Source organism: Periplaneta americana, chromosome 13, assembly GCF_040183065.1.
Source record: "Periplaneta americana isolate PAMFEO1 chromosome 13, P.americana_PAMFEO1_priV1, whole genome shotgun sequence".
NCBI lineage: Eukaryota > Metazoa > Arthropoda > Insecta > Blattodea > Blattidae > Periplaneta > Periplaneta americana.
Genome location: NC_091129.1, coordinates 105455529 through 105482540, shown reverse-complemented (window position 1 = coordinate 105482540; position 27012 = coordinate 105455529). Strand labels below are relative to the sequence as shown.

The 27012-nt window shown below is 35.0% G+C and overlaps 2 non-coding genes across 2 annotated transcripts; both read left to right on the top strand.

Annotated features, from left to right (window-relative positions):
• The first annotated feature begins 23481 nt into the window (after positions 1–23481).
• On the top strand, positions 23482–23554 carry TRNAN-GUU (transfer RNA asparagine (anticodon GUU)). Its single transcript has one exon. It is a non-coding gene; the product is annotated as a tRNA-Asn (tRNA).
• A 213-nt stretch (positions 23555–23767) lies between these two features.
• Positions 23768–23840, top strand: TRNAN-GUU (transfer RNA asparagine (anticodon GUU)). The gene has a single exon. It is a non-coding gene; the product is annotated as a tRNA-Asn (tRNA).
• The last annotated feature ends 3172 nt before the right edge of the window (positions 23841–27012 follow it).

Sequence of the window (27012 nt, the reverse complement as noted above, 5' to 3'; positions counted from 1 at the left end):
TTATTAAATGAATAACTAATAAATAGTTACCCTGATGTAAAGATTAAGAAGATTAAAATTGAGATAAAACTTAATAATTTTATCCTACTAGGGAGAAGATGTAAAAATATCAACATTCATGCACGTACAGAAGAATTATAGAAACACACATTTAGTGGTCAATAATAATAATAATAATAATAATAATAATAATAATAATATTAATAATAATACTAATACATTATTCACCGTTGCAATTAATGTTTCCATATACTCCTAATTGAACCGTTGAGCAAAGTAAACATATTAAATTTTGTCCGCCAGAACAACAAAAAGGTTCTCCTTCTCATTCTTTACGAAACCACCTCTTACCGCTTGTAGAGACAGAGATTGTAGAGCGACATGATACCGCCACTGCTTGCCTTCAGTACGTGAATGAAACACACAGAAATGCACAGGAAACTCCTCGTACCCGTTTGAATGTCTGTGATTACACGATGCAATCACGACACTCGCTTTGGTCACCGCTGATTTAGAGTAACTGCGTTATTATTATGTTTACAAGATTGGAAATGAACTAATATTTTGTCTTAGAGTAGAAGAACTTGCAAATGAGAAATATTTGTAAAATGTTTGTCTAATTTAGGAAAAATTAATTTTTAAAACACTTCTCTGATTCATTTAAAAATTCACAGATACGAGGTATCACTTCTTAGCCATCGATATTATATTTTCAGGTAATCAATATCATTAGCATGGAGAAATAAGTGTGGATAAGTAGGCATTATTAAACAATTGTGGATAGAATAATTTATCACTCAAACAGTTGTTTCCTTCAATCAGAATATTTTGACTAATTTTTCTTAAGTTTGAGGTAATTTCCTTCGAGTTTTAGTTTCGTTTTAATAGTTTCCTTTTCTCTCTTCTTTTTTGACACTTTTAGGCTATCAAAATCCCGGGCCCGTTGCTCAGAGACAAAGACACGTTTTCCACAAGGAATTCTAATCCACGTATTTTAATGTATTAATGGGAAGAGCCTTGAATGCCGACTTGAAGCAGTCTTCCAACGCAGCCTGCCTCACATGTGTGTTGTGCTGTGTCATTCCGACACAGTGGCTGTTCCGCCACATAGGCACGGCGTTATGCTGCGTCACAACGTGTGAAGCAACAAAACATTCTCACCTTCCTAGCCGTCCTTTTTTCCTGCTGTCTTTTTTTTTCAACCTTCTTTTCCACCACGCATTGCTTCTTTATGCAGCTAAATTCATTTCACAGCCCTGACAAATGACAAGTCACCATTTTTACCACATTTTAAGACCTTCTTTCTTCTTTGTCTAGCTCTCTCCCCTCCCTTTTTTCAGTTGTTGTTGACTCCCATCTTATTCTCCACATTTAATTTACACCAGGGTCGTGCAAATTATGGTCTGCGGTCCTCATGTCAGTAACCTTGAAGGAGTGAATTCCTTCAGTGTTGAATGATTGAAGATTTTCTTTCCTTCTTCGATTATTTCTGAAAAAGATCTCAGCCCTTCATAAAATGTTCGCACATATGTGAACGTATTTTACGCGTCGTGTACAAATTAACGTTTTACGCGTAACTTCTCAACCCCACTGAACATCTTTGTTTTTGTATCTGACAGAGTGCTGCATTAGAGTTAAATCGCTCGCTTGAACTTGGTCGAGTGTCGCACCCTCGAGTGAGATACGATCGGTCGTGATACGCTCGTAATAAATAGAAGCACAGTACAAGGTCATCTCACCCTCACCGACATGTCTTATCTTGTATGGAAGGCGACAGATAAGATACACATATGTTTTGCTCACACTGTAAAAATAAGGCTTTATTTTCTGCGTTTATGACATACGTTTAATGGAACAGTCAATGGAACGTACCAAAACAGAAACATGAAGTTATAAAAAAATAGTATGAAAAACTTCGATATACAGTTATTATTGCTAATTAATAATTATTCAATATTTGATTTACCACATATATAATATGATAGGTCCATACATAGTGTTCCGCCTATATACTGCGACAATGTAGAAACGTTTTACAAAATATTATTATTGATATAGCTGTAGATTAATAACAATGTTAGTACAGAGATAACGTCACAGAAAATATAATAAAAGGAATAATCATGCTGCACAACTGTTACAGACACAAAGATTGATGCACTAATTATTGGAGATTATTATTATTATTATTATTATTATTATTATTATTATTATTATTATTATTAGAAAACTTGATACAGTTCTTGCATTATCGTGATTGTGTTCTCCGTTTATAATAATTACATTTACATCCAATAACATCTATCAGATATGGCAAAAACAAAATCACTCCTGTGTGGAAAGAAAAAAAAAACATTTACCTACAACATTTATATTACATTTTAAAGCAAGTTTTGTAGTTGTACTATGGAGAGGTTAGTTAAACACTGCAAAGTTTTGACATGATAAACATCTATGATGTTACTACACAGTTCATCACTGTAACAAGAACGAATGTCTAACGCTCGGCTTATACCGTTCGAGGATTTATCGCTCGTGACAATTTTACCCATCATGCATGTGCGCTACCTATCGGATTATGCTATGAACTACTTGGCGCTCGAGCGAAAACGTCTGATGCAGACCTCTGGTATCTTTAGTAGTCTCTCGTTAATTCGAACTACGTTAATCCGAACAAAATTATTTTAAGAAAAAAACAAATCTATTGTAATAGTACAAAGTAGCGAAAAGGAAAAATCTATAAATTCACTCAATTTCTTTTATTTAAAAAATTATGAAAATAGCACATTCAAGGGTATTTACAACAATTAGTGTTTTCTGTACATAATTTACACATCTGTCATACTCATGAAATCAGTAATTTTCTGTTGTCTTAATGAAGTGAACCTGTTGGTTGTAGTTCTAAAAATAGCAACAAGGTACTCCCACCACCATCTCTCAGCGCTCGTGAATAGCATGCATTGTATTACAGGGAATATTTAGGTTAATCCGAAAATCTAGTAATCCGAATAGGTCTTGGTCCCAATTAATTCGGATTAACGATACTCTACTGTATTTCAGGCACATCGACCTATTTTTGTAAAATCTGTTGCATATTTAATATTACGTAAACGATCCCATACATGCAAATTGTTATCGAAGACTAATATTTGTGTAGACTAACATCCGGGAGGTTATGTTTGAATTGGATGACTTACAGTTCACCATGAAGTAGTAAGAGGTCGTAGAAATCAATATTATTTCCCGTGGAAAAATGCGATCACTCGAGAAACAATATTCATTCACGGTTATGCACCTATTTGTTCCTTAAGACATAAATTAATATTGTCGTGACAGGTAATTATTCCGTGTCTCCTTAAAGAAGTTTCATGTCAAAATCTCGCAACACCAGGGACTGAAGTCAGGACTTCTCAGTCCACAGTCAATGACACTATCCATTGAACTACGCGATCGACAAAAAATAGCTAGTCTGATAATACATAATCCGGAGAAAGAACGAGAAGAATTAATAAGGAATTATCACCTAGGTTATTTTCTTTGAATAAAGTTCTGATAAAGATAGATAAAACATGACACAGGCCAGCAACATTAACAACTAGTTTAGCTTTATGTTGCTGTTAAGGAAGCAGTGGAATACTGCGTGAAGCGAAGTCTTGTGTGGCCCTCATGACCCTGTGTGAGACAGGTGCGACGTTTCGCTTCCTTGCAGTATCATCACATCTGTATTGTCATCGTAAAACGTTGGGCCCACTCTTTCTCAAGCAGCGACGCACGTTTCGCGCTGTTCGTCGTGTTGTTGATCCCTCATAATTGAGTATGAACACATAAATCATCCACCAAGTCCCATCCTCTGCGTGACACATGTTGGCACTTGCTTGTTTACGGATATTTGTACGTATTTAAATTTTGCACAGATTTCTTTGCTTTCACAGGTTCAGTTGCTTTTCCTTTGTTACTAGAATGTCACTATTGTGTTAATACAGGCTACTAATCGGTTGAAAATGTTGACGGAAAAGGAAAAGTAAATAATTTATTTTTGCGGGACAGTTCTTTGATGTTCATATTGAATCATAGATCCGTCCTTTTATTTTAAGATCACCTTTCACGGTTTCATTGCCCACATCCATCCACGGAACCATCCTCCGTATATCCCCATCCACCCACTCATCCATTCATTAATCCATCCTCTCTCCACTCATACACTCATCCAATTATCCACATACCTAGCCACCCATCCATCAATCCAACCATCCGTTCGTCTGTCTAGTTATCCATATCTCTGTTCGGTCTTCATGCAGTAGTAATAGTAATACGACTGCAACTACTAGTACTACTATTAATAGTAGCAGGAATAGCAGCAGTGGCGGCAGTAGTAGTAATAATAGTAGTTGCACCAGTAGTAGTGGTGATAGTAGTAGCAATAGTAGTGGTGGTAGTAATAGCAGTAATAGTACTGTAGTAGCAGTAGTAGTAATGGTGCTAGTAGCAACCATAGTAGTAGCATTAGTAGCAGCGGTGGGTAGCAGTAGTAGTGGTAGTAGTGATAGTAACAGCAATATCAGTGGTAGCACCAGTAGTAGTACTAGTAGCTTAGTAGTACTGGTAGCAGTGAAAATAATAGTGGTAGTAGCAGTAGTACAGGTCTACTAATAGCATAGTAGTGGTAGCAGTAGCAGCAATAATAGTGGTAGTAGCAGCATCCAGTCTGCTCTCGAAAAAAGCTGAAAGACTTCATAAAACAGTTATATTACCGGTTGTTCTGTATGGTTGTGGAACTTAGACTCTCACTTTGAGAGAGGAACAGAGGTTAAGGGTGTTTGAGAATAAGGTGTTTAGGAAAATATTTGGGGCTAAGAGGGATGAAGTTACAGGAGAATGGAGAAAGTTATACAACGCAGAACTGCACGCATTATATTCTCCACCTGACATAATTAGGAACATTAAATATAGAGTTGGCCTGGTTGGCTCAATTGGTATAGCGCTGGCCTTCTAAGCCGTGGTTGCGGATTCGAGCCCGGGCCAGGTCGATGGCATTTAAGTGTGCTTAAATGCGATAGGCTCATGTCTGTAGATTTACTGGCATGTAAAAGAACTCCTGCGGGACAAAATTTCGGCACACCGGCGACGCTGATATAACCTCGGCAGTTGCGAATGTCGTTAAATAAAACATAACATTTTTTTTAATCTAGAGGTTTGAAATGGGCAGGACATGTAGCATGTATGGGCGAATCCAGAAGTGCATAGGCTATAGAGTGTTAGTTGGGAGGCCGGAAGAGAAAAGACTTTGGGGAGGCCGAGACGTAGATAAGAGGATAATATTAAAATGGATTTGAGGGAGATGGGATATGATAGTAGAGACCGGATTAATCTTGCTCAGTATAGAGACCGATGGCGGACTTATGTGAGGGTGGTAATGAACCTCCGACTTCCTTAAAAGCTATAAGTAAGTAAGTAAGTAAGTAAGTAAGTAAGTAAGTAAGTAAGTAAGTAAGTAAGTAAGTAAGTAAGTAAGTAAGTAAGTAAGTAAGTAAGTAAGTAAGTAAGTAAGTAAGTAAGTAAGTAAGTAAGTAAGTAAGTAAGTAAGTAAATGAGTAAGTAAATAAGTAAGTAAATAAGTAAGTAGCAGTAGTATTAGTAATAGTGGTGGTAATAGCAATAGTAGTAGTATTATTAGTAATCGTGGTAGTAGCAGGAGTGGTAGTAATGATAGTAGTAGTGGTGATAGCAGTAGTAATAGCATAATGAAGAGTTCGCGGGAAAAACGATGAATGTCACGGCTTTCTTGAGGTTGATGTCATTATCTAATTCAATGGATCACTGCGAAATTTAATGTTGTTCTTATGAAAAATGGTAAAAAGGAGAATTATTACCACGAATACAGTAATCCTTTCCTTTATTTTCTATAGAAACAACACTGCATTTTGCAGTTACAGACTCAATTAGATCATTATCTAATCCTTAACAGAAATATGACATTCATAGTTTTTCCCGCTAACTCTTCATATCTATTTTATTTAGCCTGGAATCCTGAAAGAGGTACAGGCTTATTTTAAATATGACACGGGTCCCATAACTTTATTTCCCTTCCAGAGAAAATGGAGGTAAGGATTTTATTACCTACCCACCAACTAATCCATCCATCCATCCATCCTTTCTTCTATTCATGCAACTACCCATTCACCCATTCCTTCTCATATAATCTAACCTTGTAGAAGTTGCCTTCTACGTTACAATGAAGTTTATAAGTCAGAATATCTTACTGTTGGAAAAATTGTGACGGAATTTACTTGGATTTGTCGCGGTGGTTAAGTTTTCACTCCTTCAACATGCAACCAAATGTTTCACAATGAAAATACAGTTTATCACACATACTCGTACGCATGCAGTCGTGACTCAATAATTCTTTTGGTTATCCCTTGGCGCATTATAGCGAGGGAAGGGAAAAAAGAGGCCAAGTTAATGAAAGTTAAAGCGAAGTAACTCGATATCTTGTGATATGCAATAAAGTCTTCTCGGAGAATAGATGTTGTCGATTTACGGTCATAAATAACAAGCAATTCATATGGAGGAATTCGTAACGCATGCGTTCTAACAGCCTGCCTGCGATTTAAATCAGAAGCGGGCTGAATTATGGAGCCGATCAGCAATTAAAACTCCGTGTGACGTCTGTCTGGACTCTGGAGAATCCCTCGGCGGAGGTCTTCTTCAAGGAGTAGCAATTATTATTTGAATCTAAGTAATACGGCGTTCATAAGCCTGGTGATTGCTTCTCCATAACGACATGTCAAGCGAGATATGATCCAGTGCTTCAATTGACTCGGTAATGGAGCTCAAAATATTATGATTCGGAATTTCGAGTACTGAGATCTGATATTAAACTACCGATATTAATACAGAAATGCGCTTGAAGGTACTATTTAAATATCGATAATTATGTCCCCTTCTCATAGATCTCTTCATTCATTCTCTGCTCCTCATAACCTCCTAATTCATCTTCTCCGCTTATACCGCTTTTGTCATTCTCTCCCTTTCATAGAACTCCACTTTATCAATCATTATATCCTCCCCATACACCTCATCTTTCTCTCAATTTTTCTCTTATCTTATTAAACTACCTCTCACTCATTCATTTTCTTCGCCTCCTCATAATATCTTCTCATTTATCATCCTCCTCCTCACAATCTTCTAATTCATCCCCTCCCCATACACAGCTTTAAACTCTCCCCATTATATAACTCCAGCTTATCCTTCATTCTCTCTATACATCTCTTCTTACTCATTTATCCTCTACTCCTAATACACTTCCTCTACTCATTCATTTCCTCCGTCTCATTCATCCTCTCCTCATACACTTCCTCTTTCTCACTTATCTTCTTCTCTTAAAACACTTCCTCTTCCTCATCCACCTCCTCATAATCCCCTTTTTATCATTCATCCTCTCCTCCTCTTTTTTCTCACTTATCATCTTCTCTTAATACACTTCCTCTTCCTCATTCACCTCCTCACAATCTCATTTTATCATTCATCCTCTCCTCCTCATAATCCTCTTTCTTCTCACTTATATTCTTCTCTTAATACACTTCCTCTTCCTCATTCACCTCCTCACAATCTCATTTCATCATTCATCCTCTCCTCCTCATAAACCTCTTTCTTCTCACTTATATTCTTCTCTTAATACACTTCCTCTTCCTCATTCACCTCCTCACAATCTTATTTTATCATTCATCTCTCCTCCTCATAATCCTCTTTCTTCTCACTTATTTTCTTCTCTTAATACACTTCCTCTTCCTCATTCACCTCCTCATAATCCCCTTCTTATCATTCATCTTCTCCTCCTCTTTCTTCTCACTTATCTTCTTCTCTTAATACACTTCCTCTTCTCAATTATCATCTGCTCCTCATAATCTCCTTATAATTCATTCTCTCCTACTCATACACCTCCTCTTTCTCACTTATCCTCCTCTTAATACACTTACTCTTCCTCATTCAACTTCTTCTCCTAATAATCTCATCCTCATAAATTTCCTTCGCTTTCACTTTCATTCACTTAAGAACTTTTCTCAATTAGAAAATCGTTAAGAGTGAATTAAATGCAAATCTTCATTTTGTTTCTTTCCAATAGGACCGATATATATATATATATATTTTTTTTTTTGGAAATTATTATATTTCACGTTTATCATTCCTGGATAAATTTATTAGTAGTAACACACTTACTTACTGGCTTTTAAGGAACCCGAAGGTTCATTGCCGCCCTCACATAAGCCCGCCATTGGTCCCTATCCTGAGCAAGATCAATCCAGACTCTATCATCATATCCCACCACCCTCAAATTCACTATAATATTATCTTCCCACCTACGTCTCGGCCTCTCCAAAGGTCTTTTTCCCTCCGGCCTCCCAACTAACACTCTATATGCATTTCTGGATTCGCCTATACGTGCTACATGAGGATGAATGATAACACAATACGAATAAAATGCATAGTATTTTTTAGTAAGAAACGCTATGCTCCTAAGGCAGACAGACAGACGTAAGGACGGACGGATAGAGATTCAGCATGCCGAAACCACTTTTTGGGTAAGTATAGAGACTGACAAAAACGCAATTTCAATCAAGATTTCGAGTTCGATATTTTCATTGTTCATATAATAATTTGAACAGCAGAGAGTGGGGGAATGCACTGATCAATTGATTATATGCGTTGTATACACACAGTAGGTCTATACTAAAATTCGATCCAATTAAACGGTAGGCCTAATACTGATTGCTGAAGTACTGTATGTTTGGACAGGTGGTGTGGATTGTTAACGTAATCATAATAATCATTATTTTTCACCATCATCCACATAAATGAGAATGTTTGTTGACATGTTCTAGTTACAAATAATTCCTATTTCATGTGAATAAAATGCCGTCTTAAAGCAAATTGAAAATGTAAATTAAAATTAAAATTAAAGGAAGCTTTTAATAGAAAAAGGGGCATCTTCTGCGGACCTCTGGAAAAATAACTAAGGAAGAGACTAGTGAAGTGCTTTGTATGGAGTGTGGAATTGTATGGGACAGAAACATGGACATTACGACGAAGTGAAGAGAAGCGACTAGAAACATTTGAAATGTGGATATGGAGAAGGATGGAGTGCGTGAAATGGACAGATAGGATAAGAAACGAAGCTGTGTTGGGAAGAGTGGATGAAGAAAGAATGATGCTGAAAGAGAAAAAGGAAATGGCTGGGTCATTAGTTGAGAAGAAACTGTCTTCTGAAGGATGCACTGGAAGGAATGTTGAACGGAAGAAGAATTTGGGGCAGAAAAAGATATCAGATGATGACGACATTAAGATATATGGATCATATGCGGAGACAAAGAGGAAGGAAGAAAATAGGAAAGATTGGAGAATGCTGGGTTTGTAGTGAAAAACCTGCCCTTGAGTAGACCATTTGTGTGTGTAGGCCTATGTGTCAAAAGGAGATAAACAATTTTTTGTTATTGCTTAGATTTGCTTTATGACAGTTGTGTTGCATGCAAAGAATTTGATTACGTCAAATAAATAAACGTTCATTTTGTTCCTATGTTAGACAATATACCGCTTTGCAATATGAGCTATTCTTGCAACGAATATTCGAGTGTAATAGGACGTGACTTAGTCCACTATTGCACGCGACTCATACGCGAAGTATATTGCAGTTGTTTACGACTCGGCTAGCTAGCTGGCTGTGTATAGTGGATAATTCATTATCCGGCTATTTGATACCCAGCTTCCTAGATCTTTCATCGATGAGTCAGTCAGTTCACGATTTGAAAAGCGTGGCACAGAATGCCCCACCAGAACAGCGGCCCTCAGCTTCGTTGCACAGTACTACGAGTTGCGACCATCACTTAGGAACAAGTAAGAAAATATTTGTATTTATTTATTTTAGAAGGTTATTTTACGACGCTTTATCAACATCTTAGTTTATTTAGCGTCAGAATGAGATGAATGTGATAATGCCGGTGAAATGAGTCCGATGTCCAACACCGAAAGTTACCCAGCATTTGCTCATAATGGGTTGAGGGAAAACCCCGGAAAAAGTTGAACCAAGTAACTTGCCCCGACCGGGAATCGAACCCGAGCCATCTGGTTTCGCGACCAGACTCGCTAACCGTTACTCCACAGGTATGGACAGTGAGAAAATTTACCGAATGCATTTTTACAGGTCGTTGATACCACTATCAGGTGTTTGGAATGTAATTCGATTATAGGTATTTATGATATTATGTGGTGAATACAATAAGTTGAAGTCGTTGTGTACAGTATTAACATATTAAGTTGAGCATAAGATCCTGGCGTTTTTGTTCATCATAACACTGTTTTGTTAGGATATTGTTCATCGTTTGCCATTTGTTATTTTAAAGTTGTGCTTATACATACGACTTATAATTGCGATTTTGAAGAAAGCTTGTGCTATTTGAAGGCTAAAAAAACATCAAGTGTCGAGCGGAAAAGAAAAAACGAACACCCAGATAATATATTCTTCTGTCTGAGTTCAACAGAGGAGGAAAGACAGAGGAGGAAAGGCAGAGGAGGAAAGGCAGAGGAGGCGGCTCGAAACATTCGAGTCGTGTACGGGGAGAATACCATCGGAGAAAGCACTGCAAGAAAATAGTTCTGTAGTTTGAGCACACACCACCCCGTACAAAATTTAATGTCCATCCACATAAGATGATTTTATGCGTCTAGTAGTATAAAGAAGACGTGTACTACGAATTGCTTCTCAAGAATGTAATTATAACTTGACATTTATTGCCAACAGCTCAGACGCCTTGCGGCCGAAATTGAAGAAAAACGACAAGGAAGACTGTATCAAGTGATGTTGCAACACTGTAATGCATGCCTGCACTTCTCAAATATGACGAAAGCAGCTAACCACGAGCTGTCCCCCAAATTCTCCCTATTTTGCGCCCTGGGATTTCCACCTTTTCTGTCCTCTATCCAAAAATCTTCAAGAGAACTCCTTGATTACGAAGGTGCTTTAGAAACATGCCTTGACGACTTTTTTAAATTTCAAACCAGCACATTTTATTCTGATGTGGAATGGAACTACCCCAGCGTTGGCTGACAGTCATACATAATGTAGGAGAATATATTACTAATTAATTTCTATCTTCTATTCATCTGAAATAAAAAACTTTTGTCACAGCGAAAGAAAACGCTACGAAATTTTGCATCAACCCAATATTACAGTAATCAACGGGGAAAAATAAAAATATAGGAAGTCAATACAGCAATACGAAAAAAAAAACAATGAAAATGAAAACAATGATAAATAAAGAAAGAAAAGAGGAAAGAAAGGATACGGTAAGACAAAGAACTTTAGGTACGAATATATAAACGAAAAAATAACTAAAGAGAGAAAACCTGAAAACTATGAAAGTTAAAAAAAATAAAGTAAGTCAAATTTTTTAATAATTTTATTATTTTAATTATTGTAATTTTATTATTCATATTATAGTTGGAACCTCATGGTAGAGGGGCAGAGAAGGCCCGACGGCCTTCTCTCTACCAGGTTAAATAAATAAATGACTAAATAAATAAATAAATAAATAAATAAATAAATAAATAAATAAATAAATAAATAAATAAATAAATAAATAAATAAATAAATACTAAAATTAAATAAGAAACAATGACAGAGAACGAAATAAGAAAGAGACACAAATAAGGCAAGAAGTGAAAGCAAGAAGTGACGAGGGATTTATCGAATCCCTATAACTGCGTGAAACGTTTATGCTGTTCGTGATTGTTATTGTGAGTACGGTTGGGATTCTAAGGATGTTTGGGATTTGATATAAAATGTTGATACTTCATTTCATTTCTGTCCTTATACACTTCGTATTTAAATTTAACAAAACGGAGCCTTATCGTTAATTACTTCATAATAGTTTCACCATTCCTTGAGGACTAGGGTGACCAGATTCACATCGATAAAAAAGAGTACACAAAGCTTAAAAAACGAGGATATTGTTCGAAAAAAGAGGACAAAAATATATTTAGATTTAGGCTTAGTCCTATATTATACTTTAAATTACCGGTACGTCAATATCTATTTTATTACTACACATTTAGGCTTATATCATATTAAAAGTGTGTTAATATTTCATTTTTTTCATTTCATTTATTATATTCCATAAATCTTACATTAGCAATGAAGCTTTAAGATGTGGAACAAGTCAAAATTTTACAAGATTACAATTACAATTTTTTACAACTTCAATTTCAATTTTTTACAATTCTTTGGCTAGATGTAGTGAGATGAATTATTACAAAATAATTATGAAAAAAAACTTAATAATATTAATTTTACACTTAGCTAAATATGAAAGTCATGGGAACTACAATAAAATTATTAAAGAGAACAGAAAATATCTAATTAGATTTACATTCACACCTCGATTTACTAGCTACTTCTGAGCAACGACTATAACAAGGAGCAGCAAAGTAGAGTTGGGTCGATTCATGAACGAATCGTTCACTCGAACGACTAATAATAAAGTATCGTAAGAATCGATTCGTGGTATCAACGAATCGTCGTTCAAAAGAATCGTAACGAATCGTCGTTCAAAAGAATAGTAACGAATCAGAATGGTATCGTAACCCATGATTCTATTTCCTTGTTTGATGTAATCTGTTAGCGGACATTTCCGAACCGTACCATTTGTTCCCGAGCGAGAATGAAATCAAAATACAGTACTGCATTTGTTAAATGTGAAAAATAATGAACACGAACCTGAAATTTACAAGGTTAAATAGAGATGTAATGCAAAAAAAATGTACTTGATAATAAGGTTCATTTGATAAATTATAATTAAGAAACACCAACTTAAATAATTTTGGAGACTAATGGAGGTCATGATGAATGGTTCCAGCCAATGAGAAAGAGACAATCGAATGTCTTCCCTCTTATCCCATCTATGCGAGAGATGTAGAACTTTTTTGTTCTACCCGTGTTTGCAAAGGAAATTGTCCTGTGAGTCGTTCGTTGACGATTAAAAAAAATCGTTGGAATCGCAGACTAGGAAGAATCGTGAACTCGTTGACGATTCAAAAGAATAGTTGGAATTGCAGACTGGGAAGAATCGTGAACGAATAGTTAGAATCGAATCGTAATGTATGACTGAATCGTTGGAATCGATTTCTGAAAAAGAATCGTGTTGCCCAACTCTACAGCAAAGGAAGTTATGGTCGTTGGCAGAGCGTATATTCCGTCGATGCTGCTGCCAACTACAGGTGTTGGACTACTTGAAAAGGTGTCAAATCAGATAATTTCAAAATATCAGGCATACAAGTTACGAAATGGAGGACATTTCTTGATTTTTTAAAAATCTGCCCGGACCCCGGACAAAGGCCTAAAAAGGAGGGCATGTGCGGACAAAAGAGGACGTTTCGTCACCCTAGCGAGGACTAGCCTCGAGACAACAATGCAATTGATCACCGAAACGATTCACACATGAATATGACGCCAATGAGCAGTTGTAATGCATAATATGTCATTAACGGGAAATTAAATCACGGACTTAGTTAAAGTGAAACCAGCACGCTATCCCTCTCCACCCTTTATCTAAGACGCGTGTAAGAAATATTTCAATATAAAGTCGAACATTTCTTCGTATATTAATTTGGTGGGTCCTGAGTTCGTATCCTGCCTACACTAAAAACAAACATACATGCAGTAAACGAATCGCAGAATGCGGGGAAGTTAGTACACCCTAATTAGGAGAGATCAGAGAGCCACACATATTGTGGGAAGGAGGGTTAAGAAATGACAACCTTGGGACGTAATGAAGGGCCTGTACTCGCCGGCCGGCTTTTACGATTTTCCCAGAGCGTCCGCATGTATAGTCTTCTCCGCTCCTCATAGCCCTCTCTATTCCTTATTTCACTGTGCAGTGGTAGTCTTCTCCTGTAACACCTGCAAGGCTCTCGAAACTTCGATAGCTGAATGCTAGCTGAGGGTTTATCATTTCGAGGTCTCGCTTTCAATGCCAGGCGTTGATTAGAATGATAATTACGATGAATTGGATTGAACGATGAGAATTCTCCCCTGTTGTACAGTTTCGTACCTATTCTTATGGTTTATTGATAGCCGTGTTTGGTAGCTTAAGGTGACCAGGAAATATAAATCTATACCGAAATACTGCAGCCCACATTTTGCTCTGCACCTCACCAACTTTTAAACTATTCATTTCAAATTTTTAAGGCAGATTAAGAAAACTGTGATGAGCATAACCTGTAAATTTTAATATTGTAGTAAACATATAAAAATGTTAATAATATATATATATATATATATATATATATATATATATATATATATATGTATATATTAAAAATCTCTTGAAAAAAAAGAAAGAATGAAAAACTGAAATGTAAGTGCCAATTTTTTCATAAACTAGTCAAAGGATTAGAATGGATTTTTTTACACGAGCCTAAGACTTAATTTAATTTAGTAACTGAAATTTTTTGCTAAGTTAGTCTGGGAATGAGAAGTGAATTTTTTAGAAATAAAAGAAATTGCATTATTACATTCATTTTTCAAATACAATATAAAAAATCATATCTCATTCCCAGACTAATCTAGGAAAATGACTCTAGTTACCAAAATTAGATGATATTCGTAGGCCTTTAAAAAAATATTACTGAAATCCTTCCACTAGTTTGTGAAAAAAACTGACGATTATGTTTCAGTGTTCTCAATTATCATCACAAGAATTTTTCAAAAACATTTTACTAAAATTTTTTATACGTTCATTAGAATTAGAGTCGGGCAAACAGCCTCTTACTCCCGCTCGTCTCGTAGGCGAGACTGGCTGGCCGATAACGCCAGTTCCGAGAATCGTATTCTCGAGATTGGCACTCTCGGGAACGAGGAATACCGGGTCCCGGCCTGTTATCGCACTGCCGACTTATCGTTACGAAATGCGTACACTGACTGCCGGCTTAATTGCCGCTCATCACTGAAATTCGTGACTCTTTCTGAAAAATATTAATGTTCATGAAGTAATTTAAGAAGGCACAGCAGTGTGGTATGCAATAATACAGCACATTATGATTGTCGACATTCTTACAGAAGGCACACTATTTTAATGAACTACTTATTGCCTTTCTGGAGAAGCAAAATAATGCAGCACTTTCAGTCGTTACCTAAACCTAAGCTAGTCTAAAACAATAACAAGTTATGGTTGGAGCTATGATATACTTTCTCGCTATCAGCATTTCGTTGACATTGCATATTTAATCATTCGATAGTGTTTTGTATACGCTATAGTAATGGATATCACACGACTGTATTATTATATTGCGCGTTCACATCTGGATGTTTCGTTGTTATGCAACGGCATCTTCATCAGCATGGGTAATTATTGTGCTGTGTAAGGACGAAATAAAATAATTAATACTTATTTATATTATTATAAAGGACCAAAGACTCTGACAAAAGATATTTTTGTTTCCCAACTGATAAAATGCTGCATGTGAAATGGAAACACTTTTGCAAGAGGAAGGACAGAATTACGAAACAGAGTAGATCCTTTCACAAATTGATCATAATTACTTACAAATGCATTTTAAGGAACCCGGAGGTTCATTGTCGCTCTCACATAAGCCCGCCATCGGTCTCTATCCTGAGCAAGATTAATTCAGTCTCTACCATCATATCCGTTTTTATATTATCTTCCCATCTACATCTCTGCCTCTCCAAACGTCCTTTCCCTCCGGCCATCCAACTAACACTCTATATCCATTTCTGGATTCGCCCATACATGCTAGATGTTCTGCCCATTTCAAACCTCTGAATTTAATATTCCTAATTATGTCAGGTGGTAGTACAATGCGTGCAGTTCTGCGTTGTGCAACTTCCTCCATTCTCCATCCCTCTTAGCCCCAAATATCTTCCTAAGAATCTTATTCTCGAACACCCTTAACCTCTGTTCCTCAAAGTGAGAGTCCAAATTTCACAACCATACAGAACAACCGGTAATGTAACTGTTTTATAAATTCTAACTTTCAAGTTTTTTGAGAGCAGGCTGGGTGACAAAAGCTTCTCAACCGAATAATAACAGGCATTTCCCCTCATATTTATTCTGCGTTTCCTCCTGAGTGTCGTTTATATTTGCTTTATCATAACAACAGAGAATAAAAGAGGGTTATTATTATTATTATTATTATTATTATTATTATTATTATTAAATTAGTTACTTTACGACGCTTTATCAACTTCTATAGCTATCTAGCGTCTGAATGAGATGATAATGCCAGCGAAATGAGTCCAGGGTCCAGCGCCGAAAGTTACCCAGCATTTGCTCTCAATGGGTTGAGGCGAGAAACCTCAGCCAGGTAAAGGCTGGTTCACAATAAACCGGGAACGGAAACAACGAGAAATAATCTATACTAATAATAAATCTGTAAGCGAAATTTTTCTGGTAATTTTCGCTTTTCCAAAAATAATTGGTGTTAACATATATAATTAATTAATCATCCTGAAACCGAAAATCGCTTTTTTGAAATTTTTGTTTGTATGTCTGTCTGTCTGTCTGTCTGGATGTTTGTTACCTTTTCACGCGATAATGGCTGAACGGATTTCGATGAAAATTGGAACATAAATTAAGTTCGTTGTAACTTAGATTTTAGGCTATATGGCATTAAAAATACTTTATTTAAAAGGGGGGGGGTTATAAGGGGGCCTGAATTAAATAAACCAAAATATCTCGCTTATTATTGATTTTTGTGAAAAATGTTACATAACAAAAATTTCTTTAAAAACGATTTCCGATAAGTTTTATTCCAGGCAAAATTTTGATAGGACTGATATTTAAGTCTGTCTGTCTGTCTGGATGTTTGTTACCTTTTCAGGCGATAATGGCTGAACGGATTTCAGTGAAAATTGGAATATAAATTAAGTTCGTTGTAACTTAGATTTTAGGCTATGTAGCATTCAAAATACTTTATTTAAAAGGGCGGTTGTAAGGGGGCCTGAATTAAATAAACCGAAATATCTCGCTTATTATTGATTTTTGTGAAAAATGTTACATAACAGAAGGTTCTTCAAAAATGATTGTCGATAAGTTTTATCCCAGGCAAAATTTTGATAGGTCTGATATTTAAGGATATAAAAGAGTTTTAAAATAACAATACAATACATTTTCACCGCCGCCTCAGATTATAGCGTCGTTGTTCCGTAACTGCTATGTGCAAACTATTAAATTTTTTAGTAGGAAGAAAAACAAATTTATTCGTTCTATGGTAGTAGTGCATAGGAGATCGTGAATTCTTACATTTTTACACAATCAACTCTATTAATTTGGAGTGATTTATTAAAGGATGCATTCAAGACTAATTTAGAAAAATGTTAAACGAGTTTTATTTGCACCAAATGAGTGGTCTCTGGACCAAAATGATAGCATTTTAATTATTTAAATACAATTTAAATTAAGTAACATATTAAACGATTTATTCTTCTATCAAACACGAATGTTCCCTGGACCCAATGTTCTATTTTAATTATGTAATTACTTTATATTTATTTCTAATAAGTGCAGCGGAGCGCACGGGTACAACTAGTGTTAAAATAAATGTATTTAAATGTGAACATTCACAATTAACGAGAAGATTGCCGGAGCCCGGAAATGGGAACGTGAAAGTTAATTGTGAATGCTCACATTTAAATGTATTTATTTTAACAATATTTCCGTTATCGTTGTCGTTTCCGTTCTCGGTTTATTGTGAACCAGTCTTAACTTGTCCCAACCAAGATTCGAACCGGAAGCCGATCGTTTCACAGTCAGGTGTGCCAACCGTTACTCTACAGCGATTATTATTATTATTATTATTATTATTATTATTATCATCATCATCATTATATCATTATTATTATTAGTATTACTGTTATCATCATCATTATCGTAATCATTAGGATGATTAAGATTATGATTATCAGGATTATTATGATGGTTATTATTTATTACTGTCTTGTAAGTTATCATTAGGTACAAGTATTAGAAATTTGATTAATTCTTAATTTGTTATTCTCGTTCCTATAACATAGGATAATTATTGTAAATCATATAAGCCTATATAATTTTATATTGTAACATGGCTAGAATACAATAATCATTGTTCTGTAACAATAATTTATAACGTGCACACCAATAGAAAGTGTAGTTTTCTATAGTATAGGCTGGTTCACAATAAACCGGGAACGGAAAAGAGAACGGAAATAATGTTAAAATAAATGTACAGTATTTAAATGTGAGCATTCAGAATAGTTAATTGTGAATGCTTACCTTTAAATACATTTATTTTAAAAATATTTCCGTTCTAGTTCTCGTTGCCGTTTCCGTTCTCGGTTTATTGTGAACCAGCTTTTAATATTTTCATGTTTCATATCATTGTGTTACAAACAATTTTTTTATTTAGTTGCTATGAAAGATAGCCTAATTACTATAAAGTGTAAACCATCTTGGACTATATAGCCTCATTTTCAACTAGCTTTATTAAAATACCAATTAATACTATCCGTACAATAACGAGTTTTCATGCGTTGAAGGGTTCCGTACAAATTTTACGGAACAAACGTTTGAATCATGAGTCCTGCGCTAACAGGTTAACTCGCCGTTATTCGAGAACCGGTAAAAATTTTGAGTGGCCATCACTTTTAAAAGTAATTTCCATCCTTTCTCAACATTTCTCTCGCTTTGACCCCCCATCTAATGTGAAAAACAAAAAAGTTTTCAGCCTGCAAAGGTGAAGTTGCAAATGTCTATTCTGAACACATCAATCTCCATCGAAGTTAATATTTTTTTTCTCACTTTCCAAAAAATATTTTCAGTTCGATTTTTTTCCTATGTTTTCCTTAGACATTGAACTATCAATCCAAAAAATTACAGCGCGATTGATCAAGTATTATAGGAGCTACGACATGATATATATTTAAAGAACCGGAAAGTGTATAAGCCAATGCTTCCTATAGGAGCGCGGCCCGAGCGATATCGCTTGCTTATCAGTACTACAGTCCCGTCTAGACCTCCGAGACTGTCGGGAGTGATCTAGTATCGGTAATCTCGGGACCAAGAGAATCTCGTGTTCTCTATCAATGAGTCATTTGGCTACATTCGGTACGCGCGCACTAAGCGAGACTGTGGAGATTACGCAACCGAGAACGGGCGATAATATGAGGCAGTCTGCCCGACTCTAATTAGAATGTTAACATTTACAGGGGATATTCGGGAGAATTTTCCTAATCTGTCTTAAAAATTGCACATGAGCACCTTTAAAAGTTGATGAGATACAGAGCAAAATATGGACTGCTGTATTTTATAGTGGATTTACACTACCTGGTTACCTTAATTTTTTGTGTGGATTATTTTACTACGCTATATCAACATCTCAGGTTATTTAGCTTCTGAATGAACTGAAGGTGATAATGCCGGTGAAATGAGTTCGGGGTCCAGCAATAGTTACCCAGCATTTGCTCATATTAGAAACCCCCGGAAAAAAGCCCTCAACCAGGTAACTTGCCCCGACTGGGATTCGAACCCGGACCACCAGGTTTCGCGGTCAGACGCGTTAACTGTTACTTCACAATTGTGGACTTACCTTAAATTAGCTTTAACTCTGACGAATTATATATATATATATATATATATATATATATATATATATATATATATATTTATATGTCAACATTTACATCCATGTAATGTGGACCTCACAATTATTTTGTATCTGGTGCCACAATTACATTTATTACAGATATACTTTTTGTAAACTTTCTTATAATTTACGAGTAGATTCATATCTCTTAATTACATTCCCTCATTATTGTATCCTCCTCGCTCCCTTACACTCATTCACTATTTACTATAATCTCATACTTTTGTCCCCATCTAAATTGTTCAGTATTCCCACCTTTAAAACCTAACGATTTAATTTAGATCATTCAAAATTTACATTTTTACAACTCCTTTCTTGATTTCTAGTTCACTTAGCCTATATCGAACACACACTATTTCTAATAATATTTGTTGTTAATCCTTATTACGTCACTATCCAATTGGATCGTTATTATAACTCTGACGAATGAGTCACATGGAATATTGGTTATGTTGCACATTATTGTAAAAGTAATCCGTAACAGAACTATGTAGTAAGATTGTATAAATCAACCCTAACAGGTAAATACATTAGAAGACCTCCAACTCAATGTATACGACAGAGAGACTATTGAAATTATAAGTGAATATTGCTGTCGGTGGTGGCAAAAATCGAAACTAGATGTCATGTTACTCAATTCGATCGGTATTACAGGTATCCATTATATAACATTATTTTTCATATTGCGAGACAAGAAGAACAAGGGAAATACAAGGAAATCAGGGGAATACAAGGAGAACAAGGAAAAGACAACCAAAAGAATAAAACTAGGGGAATACAAGGAGAACAATTCGCGACCATTATCGGCGAAAGGAAGTTGCATTTTTGTGTGATGGTCATTTCCCAAATTAACCTCTATACTTAGTAAGAAGGAAGACGTAGTTTTACATCAAAATATTTTGAAAATTATTTGAGTATCGAAGGCCGAATATCTTATTTGACAGGTCTGTATATTAACCGAAGAGCTGCCTTAGACTGAACCAGAGTCCCCGGTACGCAAATCTTACGACACTAGCCATTTGATTAGCGGGGTTTCAGAATCAGATGGAATACTTCGATATTCAAAAGCAACTAGATAAGAAGGGTTCAAAACTTTTGTAATTACCCAAAGAACGGAAAGCACTACATACAAGGTCGAAGACCTTTCTTGTTTAAATGGAGGCTATAACTATAAAAAAACAGGATGTGGGGAGTGGTGCTGTCCCTTCACCATTTTGCCTACTTGCATAATAATCCAAAGTTGAACGTTCACAGGAGTTGGTTCAGTCTGCCTACCTCCCCCAACCCCCCCGCCCTGCAGGGCTGATAAAGCTCGGTTTATATTGCCAGCTTCGAACGTAGCTATAGAAACTGTTCGCTCACGTGAGTAACATCTTGCACAAGATACCTCGATTGTGCGTTGTTTCACAGTGACATTTGTTTTCTGTAAACATCAGCAACCAAAAGTGCATTATGGATTGAGAATACATACTTCATTACCCACAGTAAAATAAAGTAAATTAGCCTATATAAAGTGAAATGAAATGAAACTAAATGCAATAAATGTAGACCAAACAGAATAATTTAATCAGAGTCCAGTTAAAAATACTGTATACGGTATATAAAAAGTGCTACGTACTTGAAACTTCATTCTTCATTATATGTTTTACGTACTTCGTAATAATTTTCTTGTATTGCTCTCTGCCTCGCTCACGTACTGAAGGTAAGCAGTGTCGATACCATATCGCTCTATAAACCCTCTGTCTCTACGAGCAGGAACAGGTTTCGTACAGAATTGGGAGAGGCATTTATGCGCTGTTCTGTCGGAGAAAATGTAATATGTTGCTTTGCTCAGCGGTTCAATTAGTAATAGTATATAGAAGTGACATTACAGAGAATTACGCTGAATGCACAGGCGTAACAGGTATTATTATTATTGTTATTATTATTATTATTATTATTATTATTATTATTTATCAGCAAATGTTACCATAATTCTTATATACGTGCCTCAATATATAGGCCTACATCTTCTCTTGAATGATACAATAATTACTACGCTATATCTCCATTTTAATTTCTTTTTTTAATCTTTTGATGACTGTTATCAGTTATTTACTAATTACTGATTTAATAATAATAATAATAATAATAATAATAATAATAATAATAACAATACTGATTGCTTTAGTAGTAGTAGTAGTAGTAGTAATAGTAATACGTACTTACTTACTGGCTTTTAAGGAACCCGGAAGTTCATTGCCGCCCTCACATAAGCCCGCCATTGGTCCCTATCCTGAGCAAGATTAATCCAGTCTCTACCATCATATCCCACCTCCCTCAAATCCATTTTAATATTATCCTCCCATCTACGTCTCGGCCTCCCCAAAGGTCTTTTTCTCTCCGGTCTCCCAACTAACACTCTATATGCATTTCTGGATTCGCCCATACGTGCTACATGCCCTGTCCATCTCAAACGTCTGGATTTAATGTTCCTAATTATGTCAGGTGAAGAATACAATGCGTGCAGCTCTGCGTTGTGTAACTTTCTCCATTCTCCTGTAACTTCATCCCTCTTAGCCCCAAATATTTTCCTAAGCACCTTATTCTCAAACGCCCTTAATCTCTGTTCCTCTCTCAAAGTGAGAGTCCAAGTTTCACAACCATACAGAACAACCGACAATATAACTATTTTATAAATTCTAACTTTCAGATTTTTTGACAGCAGACTAGATGACAAAAGCTTCTCAACTGAATGATAACAGGCATTTCCCATATTTATTCTGCTTTTAATTTCCTCCTGAGTGTCATTTATATTTGTTACTGTTGCTCCAAGATAATTGAATTTTTCCACCTTTTCGAAGGATAAATCTCCAATTTTTATAGTTCCATTTCGTGCAATATTCTGGTCACGAGACATAATAGTAATAATAATAATAATAATAATAATAATAATAATAATAATACTATAGAGAAACTGATTGAATATTACGTGCTAGTGTAGTAATGAAGTGAACTATTAAATTTCAAGAACTGAAATCAGCCTTCAATCATAGTCATGAAGGGGAAGATGGCATAAATAAATGTAAGGAAGCCAGGAAATAGCTCGTTCTCTTAAGCCTTCCAACGAAGGAAAGTTTTATAAAAGCGTAATGTTCAAGGTGGCTGAAATAATTTGTCCAATGAAAGTTGTTAATTAATTTTGAAAAACTGCGCATTTCTCGAGTAAATATCCAGAAGAGAATTCAGGAAATTTCTGATTGTGATCATTGAGGTATATTTTAAAAAAGCAAGAAAATTTGTACATATTTTTCATTGGTTCTTGATGACAGTAGTGACATTACTGATACAGCAAAGCTTGCTATTTTTATTCTCGGGGTGATGAGAAAATCAATGTTAGTGCACGAACCATAACTGGTTGTAGTTTTCATGCCATGTACCTCTCCCCTGTCTCCTTACTTCTTAGACTGTTTCTCACGTGTAATCACTGCTGTTCGAGTTTTAGTCACCGCTGCTCTAGGGTGATATCGCGAGGGCTCCTTAGGGATTCTAAGCCTAAACATTCTGTTTACATGATCTTTCCAGTTATTCGTTAATCTTGTAATGTACTCCAGTGTTGAATATTTACTAAACTTAAAATTATTAATTGTTAATTTTATATAAAGTCCTAAGTCACATAATTGGATTTTATAAAGTACTAAATTTCTATAGTCACACGGAGTTAGTGTGCACTCGAAGTTGGTTGGTTGACGGTTGTCAGCCCACTTTGAGGTCTGTGGATATAGAGGGAAAAATTGTGTCGGTGTCGGGTAGAGTTCCCGGGTAGCTCAGTTGGTAGAGCGTTGGTATGTTAAGCCAAAGGTCCCGGGTTCGATACCCGGCCCCGGAGAAATTTTTCCCTCGAAATTATTCAAATCAACTTTACAGGGAGTTATACCTGAAATCTTGATTTGCATAATACACGTCACTGTTCGTTAACAGAAAACCACAATTTAAGTCACACGGAGTTAGTGTGCACTCGAAGTTGGTTGGTTGACGGTTGTCAGCCCACTTTGAGGTCTGTGGATATAGAGGGAAAAATTTTGTCGGTGTCGGGTAGAGTTCCCGGGTAGCTCAGTTGGTAGAGCGTTGGTATGTTAAACCAAAGGTCCCGGGTTCGATACCCGGCCCCGGAGCAATTTTTCCCTCGAAATTATTCAAATCAACTTTGATTTGCTTACTAAATTTCTCTTTTTTAGCACCCGGGAAGCCGTTTCCTAATGATGAGATATTGAGTACATTTTCCTTATATTTTTGTGAAACTCTAAGTTTATTTCTCTGTAGCATCAAAACACTTCTCCTGCTTGGTATCATGGGAAAGTAAAAATTAATTACCAAAGCACGCAAATTAATCGAGATTCGTGATCAATGGGTCACGGACAAGCTCTTAAGGCGAGGCAACTCGAAGCACTAATTATTTGGGACGCTGACCGGATCAGATGCGCCAGGCGATAACAGCCCTGCCATTTGGACTCGTGGCTGCGGCCGTAACATTTCAAAGTTCAGTCGGATCGTCCTCTCCGCTCCGGCGATCAACAATGGCGCCCGCGGTCACCTGTGAGGAAGGTCACCGGTTCAACTGTCAATGAAATCTCGGCTCTAACGCTTGTAATTATACTTGTAACATTTGCTTCAACGGCTCTCCTCCTCTCCCCTCCCGTCTTACAGTTTTATTGCGGAAATGCATTTCCATAGGGATCTCCGCCATATGAACATGGATACGATAATGGTCTGAACATGACTCCACACACCATGTGGGGCTGTGTACCACCATTCAATTACTCCCAGTCGTAACTTCCTGCCTTTCAAAGAAGCGAGGAAGTGTTCGCATTACATAACAATTCCAGCGTGTTTGGATTATTAAAACACGCGGAGAGGGTTAGATGACAATCTGGACTACTTCTTCCGTCAGTTCAATTTGTAACTTTGTCCAACTGACGAGTTTTTGAGTCCAGACTTGGTAAAATATTATAATACAAAATTCTTCAAAGACCCTTCCGTCTGATTCTTTGTCTGTTATTTACTGTACTTTCATTTTTTCTTCATTCTTGGTCTGCTCTTTGTTCATCTGTTTCTTTCTTATGCCTTTATTTCTTCGCTATTTCTCTATTCTTCTTTCCTTTCCTCGTTCTCTCTTTTCTTCTTTATTTGTTTATTTCTTTTTACCTTGTTTGTTTCTTCACTCCTTTTTTGTTCCTATCTTATTTAGATATTTATTTTCTTTAGCTGTTTCTTTATTCAATTGCTTTTCTATTTTCTCCTTTAGTTGTTATTTCCTTTCTAAATTGTTTATTTTATTCTTTAGTTCGTTCTTTTTTTTTTAGTCGTTTATTTTCTTAATTTCTTGCTTAGTTGTTTACTTTCTTGTCTAGTTCATTTTTTTCTTTAGTTGTTTATTTCCTTCCTTAGTTGTTTATTTTCTTCTTTAGTTGTTTTCTTTCTTCTTTAGCCGTTTACTTCTTCTATTTTCGTTTATTTTCTTGTTAAGTTGTTTCCTTTCTTCCTTAGCTATTTATTTTATTCTTTAGTTGCTTATTTTCTTACTTAGTTTATTTTATTCTTTAGTTGTTCATTTTTTTGTTTAGTTGTTTATTTTCTTGTCTAGTTGTTTATTTTCTTGTCTAATTGTTTATTTTCTTGTTTAGTTGTTTATTTTCTTGTTTAGTTGTTTATTTTCTTGTTTAGTTGTTTATTTTCTTGTTTAGTTATTTATTTTCTTGCTTAGTTCAGTATTTTCTTGTCTAGTTGTTCATTTTCTTCTTTACTTGTTTATTTATTTCCTTAGTTGTTAATTTTATTTTTTCTTTATTTTTTAGCCTTTACTTCCTTAATTTCTTGTTTAGTTGTTTATTTTCTTCTTTAATTGTTTCTTTTCTTCTTTAGCTGTTTATTTTCTTGTTTATTGGTTTATTTTCTGGTTTATTTTTTGTTAAGTTCTTTCCTTTCTTCCTTAACTATTTATTTTATTCCTTAGTTGCTTATTTTCTTCCTTAGTTGTTTGTTTTCCTCTTTAGTTGTTTATTTCCTTGTTTAGTTGTTTATTTTTTGTATAGTTTACTTTATTGTTTAGTTGTTTATTTTCTTATTTAGTTGTTTATTTTCTTTTTTGGTTATTTATTTCCTTGTTTAGTTATTTATTTTCTTGTTTAGTTGTTTATTTCTACTTTAGTTGTTTCCTTATTTTCTTGTTTAATTGTTTCCTTTGTACTTTAGCTATTTACTTTCTTCTTGAGTTGTTTATTTTCTTGTTTAGTTGTTTATTTATTCTTTAGTTGTTTCCTTTGTACGTTAGCTATTTATTTTCTTGTTTAGTTGTTTATTTTCTTGTTTAGTTGTTTATTTCTTCTTTAGTTGTTTCCTTATTTTCTTGTTTAATTGTTTCCTTTGTACTTTAGCTATTTACTTTCTTCTTGAGTTGTTTATTTTCTTGTTTAGTTGTTTATTTCTTCTTTAGTTGTTTCCTTTGTACTTTAGCTATTTATTTTCTTGTTTAGTTTTTTACTTTCTTCTTTAGTTGTTTCCTTATTTTCTTGTTTAATTGTTTCCTTTGTACTTTAGCTATTTATTTTCTTGTTTAGTTGGTTATTTTCTTGATTAGTTGTTTATTTCTTCTTTAGTTTTTTCCTTATTTTCTTGTTTAATTGTTTCCTTTGTACTTTAGCTATTTATTTTCTTCTTAAATTGTTTATTTTCTTTTTTTAGTTGTTTATTTCTTCTTTAGTTGTTTCCTTTGTACTTTAGCTATTTATTTTCTTGTTTAGTTGTTTATATTCTTGTTTAGTTGTTTATTTATTCTTTAGTTGTTTATTTCTTCTTTAGTTGTTTCTTTTGTACTTTAGCTATTTATTTTCTTGTTTAGTTGTTTATTTTTTTGTTTAGTTGTTTATTTTCTTGTTTAGTTGTTTATTTTCTTGTTTAGTTGCTTATTTCTTCTTTAGTTGTTTCCTTTGTACTTTAGCTATTTATTTTCTTGTTTAGTTGTTTATTTTCTTGTTTAGTTGTTTATTTTCTTGTTTAGTTGCTTATTTCTTCTTTAGTTGTTTCCTTTGTACTTTAGCTATTTATTTTCTTGTTTAGTTGTTTATTTTCTTGTTTAGTTGGTTATTTCTTCTTTAGTTGTTTCCTTTGTACTTTAGCTATTTATTTTCTTGTTTAGTTGTTTATTTTCTTGTTTAGTTGGTTATTTCTTCTTTAGTTGTTTCCTTTGTACTTTAGCTATTTATTTTCTTGTTTAGTTGTTTATTTTCTTGTTTAGTTGCTTATTTCTTCTTTAGTTGTTTCTTTTGTACTTTAGCTATTTATTTTCTT